This window comes from Ascaphus truei, chromosome 3 (genome assembly GCF_040206685.1).
Source record: "Ascaphus truei isolate aAscTru1 chromosome 3, aAscTru1.hap1, whole genome shotgun sequence".
NCBI classification, from domain to species: domain Eukaryota; kingdom Metazoa; phylum Chordata; class Amphibia; order Anura; family Ascaphidae; genus Ascaphus; species Ascaphus truei.
This window is the reverse complement of record NC_134485.1, coordinates 191,064,977-191,083,936: the sequence shown is the minus strand read 5'-3', so window position 1 is coordinate 191,083,936 and position 18,960 is coordinate 191,064,977.

Sequence of the window (18,960 nt, the reverse complement as noted above, 5' to 3'; positions counted from 1 at the left end):
AATAACCTGGCAAAGGGCTCCAATGCCAGCAGGACTGAGGGTTCTCGTACTCCATCCACTCTCATTCGAGTCGCAGAGATGTCTCGAGGGAGAGTGGAAGGATGGGCTTTGGTTGTGGTAAGCCCGAGCTTCCCACAAACAGGGGAGGTATGTAACAGGGATTTATCACTGTTGAGAGAAACTGCCTCTAAATCCAGCAATGTGCTGGTTAATTGCAAAGGCAATCAACCAGACTCCACCTGGCTGATTAGGACTGTTAGAAAAAGCCTGGTCTGAGTAACAGGAAAGAGGTTCCTTAGCTCAAAAGGAAGCTTACAGAAGGAAAGGAGGATTGAAGCAGACACCTACTCGGATACCACTGACCTGAAGGGCCACCTGTGTTAAGGTACCGTTGAGACTTTGGGGTGATACGTGGGTAAGGGGCTTTCCCCTGCCCCCTCTCCCAGCCTTGCAGAGATGGATTGGGGAAGTAAGTTAGCCCTTACACAGGGATTGGCATTTATTGTTTTGTGTATATTTTTGTTGCTGTATGGTTTAAAGAAACAGGCAATAAAGCCTTATTTTAATTTCACCTTAAAAACGGTCTCCATTGCATACCTCTGCACACATCTTTTACAGTCGACTTTATTTTAATTCAGTCCATATGACCCAATTAAAGCTTGACCTTTCATTTAACATACATGCATCTCTGGCATAACATTACAATTGTGTCTGGGGCTTTATATTGAGGTTGCAACATTTTACGTTGCACCGTTCACCAGCTTTCAGTTTTCTATTAGTTTATTAATCCTTCACTTCCCACACTGGCAGCATACATTGCAGACTCGTGAGTGCACACAATTGGGGATTTTTTCTCTGTCTACTCTCCTTCTATGGAGAGGCCCTTTGGCTCAGAATTCTCTTCTCTTTTGACAAATAATGCTTCCCTTAGTGCACTTATATGTCTTTTTTTTTTAGGCTGAATGGGTGTCAACTTTTCTCCCAGTATTTCTTTGGCGCTGTGACGGAGTGGCCTGTAAGCGAGGTCAGACAAGAGTCCACACAAGCGTTTCTGGGTAAACCATAACATTTGAGTTGTTTTATTCTCTACAAAACAACTAAAACATTGGAGCTACTGCCCCTATAAGGCAAAACACAAAATTATAAAACAAACACCTACTCCACGATAGGAGACTAAATAAACATTACTCCGGCCCTTTCTTACTGGGCCACCAGCTAAGCTGGTTACCAACCCCAAAAGATATGAAACAATATTAGGGAACAATGTATAATGTCTTATTGTGTGTTCTGGTTCGGCATCTCCGATTTCTCCAGGAACTTAAGATGCAGGCGGTGAAGTCCTGCTTCTCCCAGTAAGTCTTATGCCCTATCTGTGCAGGCTTCTCTGCTATGTGGGGCTTTTGGTTCCCCACTGTTGCCAGGCAAAACCATCTGGTCAACAAGCCTAGATCCCTGCGGGCGGGAGCTCTGTTGTCTGTGTTCCTCTAATAGAGTCTCTTTGATAAAGCGCCAGCACGGCGGGAAACGTGTCAGAGTGTGTTTTTTAGCTCTCTCATGGGCATGATTTATTGAATAAACCTTTTTTATTTTTCAAACCTTTACCTGTCTCCAGTTCTCTTTGCTGCAGTGCTCCTTGTTTTTCTCTACATCTATCTTGGACTTCTACGACGGGATGCACGCCAAGATGAATACATTAACAGCTGCCCGTGAGTACTAATGAATCTTTCCTGCTGTTGGTTTAAATGCCTATGGAAGATCACGGAACTGACCTAGAGTAGCTGGTTGTTTATTTGACTCCATGAGTTTCCACTTCAAGCGAGACACTTCTTGGCTTCTATTACAGCACTTCAATTATTTGGTCATCTATACAGCCTATGTTTATATTACATCCTATGAACTATTATTACAAAAGGATTTAGAAGATGTTCATTTGTTATTTTGGATTTTGATCAGTTCCTGTTGCACCACAAGGGGATTTATTTCTCCATTATATATCCTGCCTTTTATCCCCTGTTCAATCAGGAGTTTCCATATCACCTGCAGGAAAACCGACACCTAGTTGAGTCTCCTGCCCTGTAAAGGGAGTTTAATGCCTTGATTCTCTTACAGGCACATTAAATGCTTTGGGGATAACTAATTAAACTGCAATTGTGCCAATTGGGCACCATCACATTTAATGACTAAGCTCCATTGTTTCCTTGTGTAGGCAAGGTTCAACCACTATAAATGTTTATTTAACTCTAAGGATCTCAGTACGGTTTATGCTAAGAAAATATATATTTGGATTGAAGATACAAAATCAGAAATGACTAAATAAGTCCTTGATAATCTCCCATCATCACTATAATTGAATATTATACAATGTCAGTCTCCCTTATGAGTGGTTTGACTCTTAACAGTCCTTGGGGATTCTGGGATTTATTCCCTAAAGTACAATATCGATTGTAGATTGTTTACAGACATCCAAGATATATCAAGCTGACGATGTTTGTACTTTGATGTACTGTAACAATGTTCTCGAGCTTCAAACTGTATAAGCACTGAATATAAGAAAGTTTTTGTAGTAACATTTAATTGTTAGAAATTGGAAGACTCCTTTCTCCCAATCTTTATTCTGACGTTATTGTCTGATGCACTTGTTCCAAATTTGTATTGCTTTTCATGTATTCTAGGGGTGTACCGAGTACCCGGAATTACCCGGCGTTAACCGGCACATTTCCAGCTACCTGGACATTACCAGGACACGGCAACAGAGAAGTGGGCCCGGCGCCGGGCAATTTCAGAGTAGCTGAAAATCGAATTACTTACCTTTCAGCCGGCGTGGGACAGCAGGGTTCTATAGTGGAGAAGGAGCGGAGGTGCGGCGGGCGGGAGCAGAGGTGGAGCTGGCGGGAGCGGAGGTGTAGAGGTGGTGCGGATGTGCGGCAGAGGTGGAGCGGAAGATGAGCAGAGGTTGGGCAGGCGGGAGCGGAGGTGGAGCGGGCGGGAGCAGAGGTGGAGTGGAGGAGGAGCGGGCGGAAGAGGAGTGGAGGTGGGGCGGGCAGAAGAGGAGCAGAGGTGGGGCAGGCGGAAGAGGAGCGGGGGTGGAACGGAAGAGGAGCACAGGTGGAGCGGAAGAAGAGCAGAGGAGGAGCGGGTGGGAGCGAAGGTGCGGAGGTGGGACAGGAGCGGAGGTGCGGAGGTGGAGCGGCAGTGGCGTGGGCGGGCAGGTGTGGGGGTGATGCGGGCGGGCAGGAGCGGAGGTGCAGAGATGCAGCGGAGGTTGAGCGCTTCTGCTGGCAGGCAGGAGCAGATGTGACGAAGTGGGGCGGGCGGGCAGGAGCCCGCGGTGCGGAGGTGGAGCGGAGGTGGAGCAGTGGTGCGGGCGGGCAGGAGCGGAGGTGCAGAGGTGGGGTGGGCGGGCAGGAGCGGTAGAGCAGAGGTGGAGCAGTGAGGCGGGCGGGCAGCAGAGGAGGTGTGGAGGTTTTGGCAGGAGCGGAGGTGCGGAGGTGGAGTGGTGGGGTGGACGGGCAGGAGCAAAGGTGGAGCGGTGGTGCGGGTGGGCAGGAGCGGTGGAGCGGAGGTGGGGCAGGCAGGCTGGAGCGGAGGTGGAGCGGAGGTGGAGCAGTGGTGCAGGCAGGCAGAAGCAGAGGTGTGGAGGTGGGGCGGGTGGGCAGGAGCAGAGGTGAGGTGGAGCGGTGGGGCGGGCGGGCAGGAGCAGAGGTGCGGAGGTGGGGTGGGCGGGCAGGAGCGGAGGTGGGGCGGGCAGGAGCAGAGGAGGAGCGGAGGCTAACTGTTGGGGCGGATGTCCAATAGGAACGCTCCATCTACTGCTCCGGTCACGTGGTTCCCCGGCGGCTCACACACACACACTGCTTACCTGCTGCGGTGCTGTGCAAGGGATTCCTGCTGTCCCCTGCCGGCTGAAGACACCTCAGATACTGCCACCACCACAGGACCTCTGCTGCTTGTTCTAGATGTCGCCAGGTAAGTGTCAAACCAGGTAGCCGGGTACACGGCTGGGTAGAACCATTGATTTTGGCCGGGTACCTGTTACCCATTTTTTTTTTTTTTAAATCGCTACCCCGTACAACACTAATATATTCTCTAAAGCACTACATACATGGCTGTCATTTTATAAATTAATAAAATATAAATATTACTTACATTCCTTGCACTTAACTTTGGTCTTTCAAATTTTCCAAATTCAAAGGCATGAGAGGTGTGTCATATTAAACTGACATGAAAAAAGAAAAACATAGTATCAATTATAGGTGGACTCTGATATGTCCCTCTAAATGTCACATTACATGGCAAGTAACTGTGGCAGTGAAGGGGTTAAAGATTGTTGTGCTCACACTGATGACTTCATCAAGGCATCTGTTGATAGTCATAAGGAAATGTTAGATTTCATTGGCATTGTGCATTGAATTGAAGCTAATATGATTATAACTGATCTTGAACAGCTCAAAGCAGCATATACATAGCAATGAGATGAGCAAGTATCTTATAACCACAAAGTGACTTTAGCTGTTTAGAACATGGAGATGAGATCCGATAATTACATTTTTGCTCAGACCAGAGTTATCCATTTAAATATATTATTCATGTTATACTTCCATGCCAGGAACAGGAAGGCTGACTCTAGGATTGCATGCTAGCAATGACAAGAGCATATGTCTGACTCTGTTTTGCAGCTTAGGATAAGGCCCCGCTCCACACTTCCCTTTGAAAAAGTTACCCGTGAGTGACGAAACGCGTCAGGGAGCGTCATCACGTCGGACGCATTGACACTGACGTCATCACCGAGCGCTGGAGCAGATTGATCCATGCGCGAGTGCTGCAGAGGCTTGAATCATACGGAGCCACTTTCCAGGACTCTAACACAGCATTTGTACAGCAGCACCTGCCCTGGATACCTGCTGGGACGTCGATCCTTTATACTGCAAGACTGGGATTGCCCCAAGATGTTGCAATACTAACCGGATGGTGGTGATTATATCACGCAATGCTTGATTTTATTGTACTTTTGTAAGTGCATTTTTTACCCCCTCCTCCCCTTCCCCTCATTAAATTTACAATTTTACGCTATGGGCGTGCACTCTCTCCTCCTTTTTTCCTTTTAGATTCCCTGTGGACGTGGTTTGTCCATATTGAGAGCAGCCGGAGACCCTCTACACCAGAACCCACATTATCATTGGACTTATCTTTGAGGACTGGTTATCACACTTTTTTGCTTTTCTTTATATATGTTCTCATTTATTTAATGCATTATACCTTTATGGTTTACAGATTTAAAATACAAATATACTGTTTAAAGCGCTAAACCTAATGCTAATACTACAGTGCTGTGCACTAACTAAACTAAGCAGCCTGGTAATCTATTGAGACATCTCTATTATCTCTGACTAATTAAATAAACACAAAAATAGATGACATAACCCGGCGCTAATATATGTGAAAAAACAATAAAAAATGAAAAAATAATGTATATATAGTTCCAAATGGTGCCAAGTGATGAAATGATAGTTCAATGGTTACAACCTTAAAAGTCCGGTTGGACACAGACTCAGTTCACAGTTCATCAAAACAGATGGTTCTTCTCATATGTTGTACTTGATCCTGCATATTAAAGATATCAAGCAGAGAACAAACATTGCGCAGTATTTTGGGACAAACAATAATATTTCCAAATGATGATGTGTATCTGAATTGCCTACTTACTAGAAGTGGCTAGATCACGTGCAGGGGAGAGAATCTGTTCTTTAAACCTTCTTTCCCTGGAAGCCTCTTGATGTCGCACGAACCCCTCGTGGTGTTCCTGGCCTCCGTGGGTATAGAAGGGATCTTTCTGCAGCCCCTGTCTTCAGGAATCCTGTACCTCTTACTCCGTTTAGGGAACAAAAAGAAGAAGGACAGAGGATTGCGCAGCACAATAAATCTTTAATGGCACTTGCCCAAAACCACGATAAAATACTCACAAAAGGAGGTGAGTTAAAATACAATAAAAAGGTGCTCGGCCCAGCACACACACACAGCCGCCTGAGTCACTGGTAGTCCGCTCCGGTACCGCGTGTACCTCGCGTGTATCCGGCGCTCTAGTGTGACGTCACTATCTTCCGTAAGACTCGCGGCTGGGATGACTGGGACACTGCTCCTTAGGCTCCTCCCTACGCGTTTCGTGACGGGGAACGTCACTTCGTCAGGGGATTGTGGAGCCTCATCAATCCCTTGTCACTTTTATAGCCGTCAGATTAACCCCTTACATGAAAAGGGATCTCATATGACTGATGGATGGCAATTAACATTCCTATTAACTGGTAAATGGTACCAGCGGGGTTTAAGGAAGCATGTGAATAAAGCACTATACATATATTAAAATAAGTAATGTAAAAGAGCAATGATGATGGACTAAAAACATGAAAAAAACTTTAAAATAAACTGGATGGGAGCAAAAAATGTTTTTAAGTCAAAAGTTCATAAAAAGGAAGCTAAATCAAAATCAATATTTAACCCTTTGGGTTGGAGCGTACGCAGAGTGTAGATCCAGAAGGATTCCTGTTGGGATACCCTCTGCAATCTATCACCCCCTCTGACCCCTACCTTTGGGCAGTCTATGCCGATACATGTTAACCCCTCAGGGGACATGTTATGGTGTGTTCTGAAATGGTTGGACACACTGTGTGTCTCCAGCCCTTTCTTAATGTTATAAACATGTTCGGCAAATCTTCGTTTTAACGGTCTCCCTGTACGTCCCACATACTGTAATTTACAGGGGCATTCTAGGAGGTAAACACAATAGTTGGTATTACAGTTAATGAATGTGCGGATTTCAAAAAAATTTCCGGTAACATTTGATCTGAATTCCTTACATTTTATACCATAACTGCACCCAATGCATTTTTTACAGGGAAAATATCCTTTTAGCTCTTTAAGCCACATAGTGTCTCCTGGTCCTTGTTTTTTCTTAGGGCAACTGGGGGCCAGTACTGATTTTAAATTTTGGGCTTTTTTATATACCACTTGCGGTTTATCAGGCAGTACAGTTTGTAGAATCGGATCTCTTTGCAAGATGCCCCAATGTTTTGTTAACACCTTGACAATGTCTTTAGACATACCGTTGTACTGCGTGATAAAAGGCAAAAATATCTTGTTAGTACCAGCATCTTTTTTCTTAACAGGGTGAACAAGAGACTGTCTATCTGTGTTATTAGCTTGTTCAATAGCATTATTGACAAGTCTCTCCTTGTACTTCCTGTCCTTAAATTTATAGCCCAATTCTTTGATCTGTTGGTTGTACACTTCTATTTGTGAACAATTTCGTCTAACTCTTAACGCCTGTCCCTTGGGGATGTTTTTTATCCATTGAGGATGATGGTGACTAGACGCCAGGACGTAGGAATTGGCGCTTACCTCCTTATAGTATGTTTTTGTCTGTATTTCATTGTCTACTATATATAGAGTCAGGTCTAGGAAGTTAATAGATTGTGAACTGGTATTGAAAGTAAATTTAATGTTGTAATCATTTGTATTCAGATGGGTCTGAAAGGCCTCCAGTTCTTCAGGAGTCCCTCTCCAGACGCACAGCACATCATCGATGTAGCGTTTCCATAGCACCAGGTTTGCCCCATATGGGTTGTGGTTCAGGATAAAATTTTCCTCCCACAAACCCATAAATATGTTTGCATAACTTGGAGCAAACCTGGTACCCATCGCAGTGCCGCACGTCTGGAGATAGTATTGACCTTCATGTGAGAAGTAGTTGTGGGTCAGTATATGTTTGATGGATTCCAAAATGAAACCCTTTACCAAAGGTTCCATGTTGACATCTCTACATAGGACGCTTTCTACAGCCTTGAGACCCATCTGATGGTCTATAATGGTATAGAGAGATACCACGTCACATGTTATCCACATCAGATCTTTATCCCACTTAAGGTTTTCAACTGTCTGTAGGACATGTGACGTGTCTTTGAGATGAGATGGTATTTCAACAACATATTTCTGTAACAGAAAATCCACAAACTGGGAAAGGTTGGATGTGAGGGATCCGACCCCCTAAATTATAGGTCTACCTGGGGGTCTTAGGGGATTCTTATGAATTTTAGGGATGAAGTAAAAGAGAGGAATCTGTGGTTTTTCAATCACCAAAAAGTCAAACTCCCCTTTACTAATAATCCCTGTTTCATGCCCTTTTTGCAACATATCAGTTAACTCAATGCTGTACTCATTGGTTGGGTTACTTGTTAGTGTCTTATATGTACCCTTGTCACTTAATATTCGTTGGGCTTCCGCCTGATAGTAGTCCCTGTTCATGACTACTATCCCTCCCCCTTTATCAGCAGGTTTTATCACTATTTGGTTGTTTTTTGACAGTGATTCAACTGCTTTTTTCTCAGCTGTGGACATGTTTTGTTTTTTGCACTTGAAATCCTGACTCAGATTTTCTAAATCTCCTATAACCATATCTGCAAATGTATCAATAAATTTCCCTTTGCACATTTTGGGATAAAAGGAGGATCTTTTTCTGAATGTTGTTAGTGGAGGTTTGACTGGAATCTTATTTTGTGTATCCATATTTACAGACCTTGTTACAGCGTCCTTAATAAAATATTTCTTAAGTGTGAGTTTTCTAACAAACTTATGCACATCTATAAATGTGTTAAACATGTTAGGGCCCTGTACTTGCGCAAAGCTAAGACCCTTTTCCAACACTTTTGTTTCGACATCTGTAAGTGAGTAATCACTAATATTGAAAATGGTCTGTTTTTTTACCAGTCTCTGCCTGCATTTGATTTTTTTCTTTTTTCCTGTTCCTCCTCTCTTTCCTCGGAAACGTCTGCCCGTGATCTTTTTCTTTCTATCTCCCTGGGTTCTTGCCACTCTCTCCTGCTCTCTCTTTTGGCTTCGTGAAAGGGCTTGTGACCTCTGCGTTGCTCTAAAAAAGGAGGGGTAAATCTTTTGTTATATTCTCCCTCTCTTTCTTCTCTTTCATTGGGCCTCCATATTGGTGACCTTTCTCTATAATTTCTAGATGCTTGATCACCTTCTGGTATATAAGACCTAAACGTTTCATGGCGTGTGTTGCTACTCCCATGGTAAAGGGTTTCATTTTGGAATCCATCAAACATATACTGACCCACAACTACTTCTCACATGAAGGTCAATACTATCTCCAGACGTGCGGCACTGCGATGGGTACCAGGTTTGCTCCAAGTTATGCAAACATATTTATGGGTTTGTGGGAGGAAAATTTTATCCTGAACCACAACCCATATGGGGCAAACCTGGTGCTATGGAAACGCTACATCGATGATGTGCTGTGCGTCTGGAGAGGGACTCCTGAAGAACTGGAGGCCTTTCAGACCCATCTGAATACAAATGATTACAACATTAAATTTACTTTCAATACCAGTTCACAATCTATTAACTTCCTAGACCTGACTCTATATATAGTAGACAATGAAATACAGACAAAAACATACTATAAGGAGGTAAGCGCCAATTCCTACGTCCTGGCGTCTAGTCACCATCATCCTCAATGGATAAAAAACATCCCCAAGGGACAGGCGTTAAGAGTTAGACGAAATTGTTCACAAATAGAAGTGTACAACCAACAGATCAAAGAATTGGGCTATAAATTTAAGGACAGGAAGTACAAGGAGAGACTTGTCAATAATGCTATTGAACAAGCTAATAACACAGATAGACAGTCTCTTGTTCACCCTGTTAAGAAAAAAGATGCTGGTACTAACAAGATATTTTTGCCTTTTATCACGCAGTACAACGGTATGTCTAAAGACATTGTCAAGGTGTTAACAAAACATTGGGGCATCTTGCAAAGAGATCCGATTCTACAAACTGTACTGCCTGATAAACCGCAAGTGGTATATAAAAAAGCCCAAAATTTAAAATCAGTACTGGCCCCCAGTTGCCCTAAGAAAAAACAAGGACCAGGAGACACTATGTGGCTTAAAGAGCTAAAAGGATATTTTCCCTGTAAAAAATGCATTGGGTGCAGTTATGGTATAAAATGTAAGGAATTCAGATCAAATGTTACCGGAAATTTTTTTGAAATCCGCACATTCATTAACTGTAATACCAACTATTGTGTTTACCTCCTAGAATGCCCCTGTAAATTACAGTACGTGGGACGTACAGGGAGACCGTTAAAACGAAGATTTGCCGAACATGTTTATAACATTAAGAAAGGGCTGGAGACACACAGTGTGTCCAACCATTTCAGAACACACCATAACATGTCCCCTGAGGGGTTAACATGTATCGGCATAGACTGCCCAAAGGTAGGGGTCAGAGGGGGTGATAGATTGCAGAGGGTATCCCAACAGGAATCCTTCTAGATCTACACTCTGCGTACGCTCCAACCCAAAGGGTTAAATATTGATTTTGATTTAGCTTCCTTTTTATGAACTTTTGACTTAAAAACATTTTTTGCTCCCATCCAGTTTATTTTAAAGTTTTTTTCATGTTTTTAGTCCATCATCATTGCTCTTTTACATTACTTATTTTAATATATGTATAGTGCTTTATTCACATGCTTCCTTAAACCCCGCTGGTACCATTTACCAGTTAATAGGAATGTTAATTGCCATCCATCAGTCATATGAGATCCCTTTTCATGTAAGGGGTTAATCTGACGGCTATAAAAGTGACAAGGGATTGATGAGGCTCCACAATCCCCTGACGAAGTGACGTTCCCCGTCACGAAACGCGTAGGGAGGAGCCTAAGGAGCAGTGTCCCAGTCATCCCAGCCGCGAGTCTTACGGAAGATAGTGACGTCACACTAGAGCGCCGGATACACGCGAGGTACACGCGGTACCGGAGCGGACTACCAGTGACTCAGGCGGCTGTGTGTGTGTGCTGGGCCGAGCACCTTTTTATTGTATTTTAACTCACCTCCTTTTGTGAGTATTTTATCGTGGTTTTGGGCAAGTGCCATTAAAGATTTATTGTGCTGCGCAATCCTCTGTCCTTCTTCTTTTTGTTCCCTAAACGGAGTAAGAGGTACAGGATTCCTGAAGACAGGGGCTGCAGAAAGATCCCTTCTATACCCACGGAGGCCAGGAACACCACGAGGGGTTCGTGCGACATCAAGAGGCTTCCAGGGAAAGAAGGTTTAAAGAACAGATTCTCTCCCCTGCACGTGATCTAGCCACTTCTAGTAAGTAGGCAATTCAGATACACATCATCATTTGGAAATATTATTGTTTGTCTCAATATACTGCGCAATGTTTGTTCTCTGCTTGATATCTTTAATATGCAGGATCAAGTACAACATATGAGAAGAACCATCTGTTTTGATGAACTGTGAACTGAGTCTGTGTCCAACCGGACTTTTAAGGTTGTAACCATTGAACTATCATTTCATCACTTGGCACCATTTGGAACTATATATACATTATTTTTTCATTTTTTATTGTTTTTTCACATATATTAGCGCCGGGTTATGTCATCTATTTTTGTGTTTATTTATGGTTTACAGGTTTTATATAGATTTGTGCTAGATTTGATTATTTCAGTTATTCACTATTATTAGTTTTTATTGTGTAGATTAATACGATTTTCAGTCAGTTCATACATACACACTGTAATTACCATAAGCAGAGGCGCTGCTTTCTTTTTCTGTTTGTCATATATATATATATATATATATATATATATATATATATATATATATATATATATATACATGTAGAGGTATCAGTACCGTGTTAGCCGAGCTTCAATAATCAAAAAATAAATAGATGATACCGTTTTGTGGCTAACGAAATGCTTTTATTTGTGCGAGCTTTCGAGATACACTGATCTCTTCTTCCGGCGATGTTACAATGAATGAAGCAAAAGGTTACTTAAAAAACAGTTGTCTCTTGGAATGTTATCTGTGCTGTTCCTTCCCCCGGTGTGGATGAGATTTATGGCTAGAGGTGTCAAAAGGTAATGAAAGCAAGTGAGGAAAGAGTGTGTATGTGTATCAGTGTGAATAAAAATGAATGGGGAGCCCACAGTATATACAGTGCTTTACACAAGGTGTGTGTGGAGTGGGAGTGGATATATATACTGAGTTAAGTTATGGTGAGCATACAGTTATATTTGCATATATATATACATATATATATACATATATACAGTGTTCGACAAACCTATACATTTGCTCGCCCTGGGCGAGTGGATTTAACCCCCGGGCGAGTAAATATTGGCCCAAGCAGCACACGTTTGGTACTAGGTGGCGAGTAGATTTTTTTGTGTGGCGAGTAGATTTTTTGGTGATTTGTCAACCACTGCATATATATATATACATATATATATATATATATATATATATATATATATATATATATATATACATACATACATATATATATATATATATATATATATATATATATATATATATATATATATATATACATATATATATATATATATATATATATATATATATATATATATATATGCAAATGTAAATACAACTATATGCTCATCTGCATGTCTTAGGCAGGTCTGCAACCCCGCCTTTCCCCATTATCACCCAGCACACAGCACTTCCACTGCAGCAAGGGATTCTGGGAAATGACATGCAAATGAGCACACATACATACAGTTGTATATATACATATATATATATATATATATATATACAGTTGTGTATATACATATATATATATGTAGCTTTGGATGTCTTTGTTTATTTGTTGTATACATTTAGCCACGCCCAATATTTGTTGTATACATTTAGCCACGCCCAATAGAACTCCAATTGACACACACACACATATTTGTGTGTGTGTGTGTGTGTGTGCGTGCGTGCGTGCGTGCGTGTGTGTGTGTGTGTGTGTGTGTGTGTGTGTGTGTGTGTGTGTGTGTGTGTGTGTGTGTGAATTGGAGTGCTACTGGGCGTGGCGTATACAACAAATAAACAAAGACGAACAAAGCTGCATCCAATATGCCGAAAAAACACAGTGAAATACCTATATATCTCTTGAAAAAGGGTAATTTAGTTAAATCCTTTGACCAAAGCATTTTAAGCCTGCAAGCCACATCAAGGCATTTAGTTGTATCTAGGTAAAACCATATTTCAATTGTCTGTCTGTCTCCAAATCATTCCCTGCTGTGTCTATTTTAGTTAAAAGTGTTCTCAAAATGAAACCCTTTCCATGTCTGCACTTCATCTTATCTCACCTAAACTAAGATCCCCCTCATCCCATCACTCTCAGCTACACTGCTCCCATCACTCTAACATCCCCCTCATCCCAGCACTCCCACCCTGAGATAGTCCCTCCATTTAAAAACACATTTATAAAATGTAAAAAAAAAATATTAAATAGATTTTTAACAGTTAAAAATTGTCGAAAAATCTGTTTTCATACATTTGATACATTTTCGTAAAGGGTTAGAGTGATGGCATGAGGGGGATGTTAGGGGGATGGAAGCAGTGTAGGTGAGAAATGGTGAAGTGCATGCATGGAAGGGAGAGTTAAGCGTCTCAGGGTGGACAGGAAGGGGTTACGTGCCCCAGGGGGAGAGAGATAGTAGCTAAGGATCCCAGGGTTAAGAGAGGAAGTGGTTAAGAGTCGCAGTGAGAGGGTGGGAAAGGGGTTAAGTGACCTAAAGGGAGGATGGGGAAGGGGTTAAGTGTCCCAGGGGTAAGAGAGGAAGGGGTTAAGTGCTCGAGGGTGGGGGATGGAGGGCTTAACAAAAGGAAAGTGAGGAGAGAAGTTCCACCCTTTCCCTGCTGCAGCCTGCTGCTGTCACATGCTCTCTCTCCCCACCCTCCCTCTGAGTCAGCATTCAGAAGCAGGAAGGGAGGGGTACTTGGGAGAGAGAAGCAGCGACATAGCACAGCGGCAGTTTCAAAGCTGAATCTCTGAGCACTGGCATCTCGTAGTATTGCGATAAGAGGCGTCCTGCCATATCGGCCCTCCGGGAGATTATGTTATCGCGATATTACTAGATATCGGTATATCGCCCAAACCTAGTCACTTGTAATCCTAAAGGTGAATTTCAATGTTGCTCTATGTTATGGGAGAGGGGGTTTGGCCCGGTATTAAAGTGGTTACACCCCATTTAGCCACCCCCTGCTCTCACGTGGGAAGCAAGGGTTTAGCTGGACTGCGGTCCAGTAAGTTGTTTTTACCCTGCTTCAGCAACCAAATGTATATTTCCCTGTAAATGTGTATTGTTCCCATTCCAGTGTTTGCACCAACACATACACTGGGATTGATGCGGGAGGGTACTGGGGGATTGCCTTGTCCCAGGAGGCACAGGAGAGGGTAGTAGTCAGCATCCCAGGTGGTTTCTGGAATCCAGAAGTGATGCCACTTGGGGTGGGGACTGCCCTAGAGCCAGGGAGGTATAGCGGAGCAGCTACAAATGGGCACAGGGCCAGGGTCCTACAGGGTAGGGTCCCTACAGGATAGTGACATAGCTCTTTCCCAGACTGGGTTGACGGAGAAGCGACGGTCTGTGCTTGGTAGCTGGTCTCTCGCTGGCACAGAGACATGCCAGTCTCTGGGCAACATGCAGCCTGGTCTGCAGAGGTGCTCCTTCACGATGGGCTTGGTTCACCAGGCACTGGGTGGGGGGCAGAGGGTGGCAAAGGAGAATGCCCGGCGGCCACATTCGAGTCCTGCTCAGCAGGGTCTGGACTTCACAATCCAATGTTGCCAGGACAATGTACTGGACAATGCCGGAGGACAATTTTTCCAGGCCAACCCCTCAGGACTTATCAAGTTCATGAAGGATGCCAGTAGTGTCCCAGTGCCAGGGTGGGCAGCTGAGTCACAAGGCACCCATTGAGCAGAGGAGGTGTCATGGGAGAGGGGGTATGGCCCGGTATTAAAGGGGTTACACCCCATTTGGCCACCCCTTGCTCTCACGTGGGAAGCAAGGGGTTAACTGGACTGCGGTCCAGTAAGGTGTTTTTACCCTGCTTCAGCAACCAAATGTATATTTCCCTGTAAATGTGTATTGTTCCCATTCCAGTGTTTGCACCAACACATACACTGGGATTGGTGCGGGAGGGAAAGGGTTAATGTTAATTCAGTGTTTATAGCCCTTTGTTCCATTATCCCGCCTTTTCAGGCTACATTTTGCAGCTCTCCATAGGTCGCCATTGCAGCCCAATGCAACCTTATGTAGATTCCGGCGATTTGGGCCCGTTTCGGTAGAAGACCTGCAGGTGGCGCCCGAGAGGAGGAGCGGCGGTTCCCCATTGTAAGTCAATGGAGCCATCCATTTCAATGGGGATTCCTCGACGCCGACCTCCAGGAACGGGTTGGCAGCCATCCAAACCGCAGACCGCAAGAGCGGAAACATTTTCTGAAAAAGAGCTTTGATCACTAACAGGTCATGTTCAATCACAATTGGCGTGGGAACCTTAGGTTCCAGGGCACCCAGGAATAAAATTATTTTTGCCCCTAGATCCTAGGAACCCCCACACTCGACCCCCACCGGGTCCGGGAATGAGGGACCCCCGTAAAGGGTCGCGCTCACCAAGAGGGTCGTCCCATTGAATCCCATGGTGGCGCCGGCCCATGCATTTCCAATGGCGGCGCCGGCCATTGATTCCAATGGGAGAAAGCCACGTGGCGTTAAAACGGCTAAGTCCAAAAAAGGTTAAAAGGTTAAGCCCATATCTCCGGTTCTGTGAGGACCAGAGGGCTAGGATTTGTGTCGCATGTAGTCACTGTTCCGGCATGACTGCATGGCCATTTCCAGCCCTCTCCAAACAACCAGATGGAGTATGGGCAAATGTGTAAATTGTGGTTTTCCTATAGACTTCAATGGCGGAGTTGCTCCATTGAACGACTATAGCGGCGGAGCCCATAGACTTCAATGGCGGAGTTGCTCCATTGAAAGACTATAGCGGCGGAGCCAGTTGATTTCAATGGGAGAGTGAAAAGCAGAGATTTATTTTAGCTATGGCGGAGAATCCTGCATTAAATTTAATAGGGGATTTTTACTGTTTTTTTGTATCTCCGGTTCTGGGGGTTGTGGAAGGCTGAAACTTGGCCACTATTGCAAAGGTCCTCCGGCATGAGGACCTGGCAAATTTCAGCCCGCTCAGACCCACAGAACGGATTATTTTAATATGTGAAGATATTAAAGGATGAATTGTATTTTGGGTCTGCTATAAAAACTCAGAGCCCATATGGTATGGTAATGCTCAGGGAGGGAGACAAATGGTCTACAATAAAACCCCTGATCAAAGACTCCCCCACCCTGCTTGTGTATGCGAGCACAACAGAAAGCAGGACGTGGGTACTTGAGGATAAGTGTTATAAGTCACACCCTAGGACAAAGGGTTTCCTGGCCAAGGTAGACATTCCGGCACCGGGCTTGTGGGCGTGGGGCTAGGGAAATAAGCCCCTGATTAGAATAATACCCACCCAGTGGACAGGTATTACAATGCCCCTAAGGTGAGGTCTGGTCTCTGACTTAGAGGTGTCACTAGCCTGACATCTGCTGTGCATCAGTATGCCAGTATTGTATACATTATGGGCCTCTGGGTCCTGTCATAATTGACACTCTTTTAGACAGGGGGACTCTAAATCTGTGGGAGCCTTTTGAGGCTCCATCATAAAAATAATTACAACCCTTTCAGGCTTGGTCATAAAAATACTGAAGCTCATTCACCCATATCACAGCTGGATGTCCAAGTAATTCCTGCTTAGACTTACAAAAAAATACCTCCTGCCTTACATTTAAGATCTTCTATCGTGTTGGTTAGAGGGTATGGCAAGCAATGCATTTTGTCTTTTACCCTCGCAGACAGGGAATGGCCTGCACATGGGGAATAAAAATGGCGGGGACAGGGCAACAACAGTAATGCATGGCAAATCAGGTATTAACCTTTTCCTCCCTATCACACCTCCCCCACTCAAGACGCAGGGACTGCCCTGACCACCCCGTCCGGTGGCTGGGCTGACCTGCCAGCTCTTGAAGTTAGTAAGTCCTGAGGGCTGTCCTGGCGGGAAAGGCCATCAGCATTACCATGCTCACTTCCCTTCTTGTGCTGGATGGTGAAGTTCCACTCCTGTAAGGCAAGACTCCAGCGCAAAAGTATAGCATTTTCCCCCAACACCCTCTGTAACCAACACAAAGGATTGTGGTCAGTTATTACTGTGAAATGTCTGCCATACAAATAAGGCTGTAACTTCTTTAGAGCCCACACTATGGCCAGACACTCCTTCTCAATTGTGGCATATGCCACCTCTCTGAGCAGCAGTTTGCGGCTTAGATATACTACCGGGTGCTCATCGCCCTCCTCCCCCACTTGGCTGAGTACAGCTCCAATGCCAAAGTCTGAGGCATCAGTCTGCACCAGGAACTTTTTTGCATAGTCTGGAGCAGCAAGTATAGGAGCGCTGGCTAGTGCAGTCTTTAATGCCTGAAACGAGACCTCACAGGTAGGAGACCAGACTACCAGCACAGACTGTCGCTTCTGGGTCAAGTCAGTCAGGGGTTTGGCAATGGCGCTATACTGAGGGACAAACTTTCTGTAGTAGCCTGCGGTGCCTAGGAAAGCCATGACTTGCTTCTTGGTTTTGGGAATGGGCCACTGCACTATAGCTTCCACCTTAGCTGGTTCTGGCTTAAGATGCCCGCCACCCACTCTGTGCCCTACAGTAGCTACAATACCTCTGCCATCCCTACTAAGCACTTGGTGGGTTTCAACGTGAGTCCCACTTCCATAATCCTGGCTAGCACCACAGCTACATGCACTAAGTGTGAGTCCCACGAATTACTAAAGACAGCAATGTCGTCCAGGTATGCCCTTGCAAACCATTGCATACCCTCCAGCAAGCGATTGACCAGGCATTGAAAGGTAGCCGGTGCATTTTTCATCCCGAATGGCATCACTAGAAATTCATAGAGGCCACTTGGGGTAATAAATGCAGACTTCTCTCTAGCCTCCTGGGTCAAAGGGATCTGCCAGTACCCTTTACTGAGATCCATAGTCATCAGATACCTTGCCCCCACGAGTTCATCTAACAACTCATCCATGCGGGGCATGGGGTAGGCATCTGACTCCGTGCCCGCATTGAGCTGCCGGTAGTCCACACAGAACCGGGTGGTTCCGTCCTTCTTAGGCACCAGGACTACCGTTCAAGCCCAAGGGCTCTGGGACGGTACAATTACCCCTAGGGCCAGCATCTCTTCTACCTCCCTCTCTATACTGCCCTTCACCTCTGCTGACACTCTATAAGCATGCTTATGCAGAGGTCTCAGATCCCCTGTCAGCACTGGGTGTTCTGCAATGTGTGTCTTCCCTGGCTTGTCTGAAAACAGAGCCCTATACTTCTCTAGCATAGCCCTGGCATCTGCTCTCTGCCTGACACTCAGCTGAGCCCCTATCTCCACCTGCTCTATGGTACCTCCCTGCCTAGCCTCCCCCAGGAGATCAGGCAGAGCATTGCTCGCCGGATCCCCCATCGGTGGGCTGCAAATGGCCAGCACCGACATCACACTCGGTGCTATGTACTCCTTCAGCATTTTGATGTGATAAGTCTTATTTCTCCCTATCTCAGCATCTACCTGTACAACATAGTTGCACTCGTTCATCTTTCACAGTACCGGATACGGTCCCGACCAGGCAGCCATTAATTTGTTCTCCCGAATGGGCTTGAGAACAAGTACCTGCTGTCCTGGGATGAATTCTCTGCTACGGGCATTCTGATCATACCAAGTCTTCTGCTTGGTCTGAGCAGCCCTAAGGTTGTCCTGTGCCAACCCCATGAGCATCTCTAACCGGTCTCTGAGATCTATCACATACTGAAGCACAGAAGCATCAGTAGTGGTAGTCTCCCCTTCCCATCCCTCACGGAATAGGTCCAGAGGTCCCCGTACCCTGCGACCATATAGCAGCTCAAAGGGAGAGAAGCCTGTGGATTCTTGCGGCACCTCTCGGTACGCAAACAGCAAATGCTGCAGGTGAATCTCCCAGTCTTTTCCCTCTG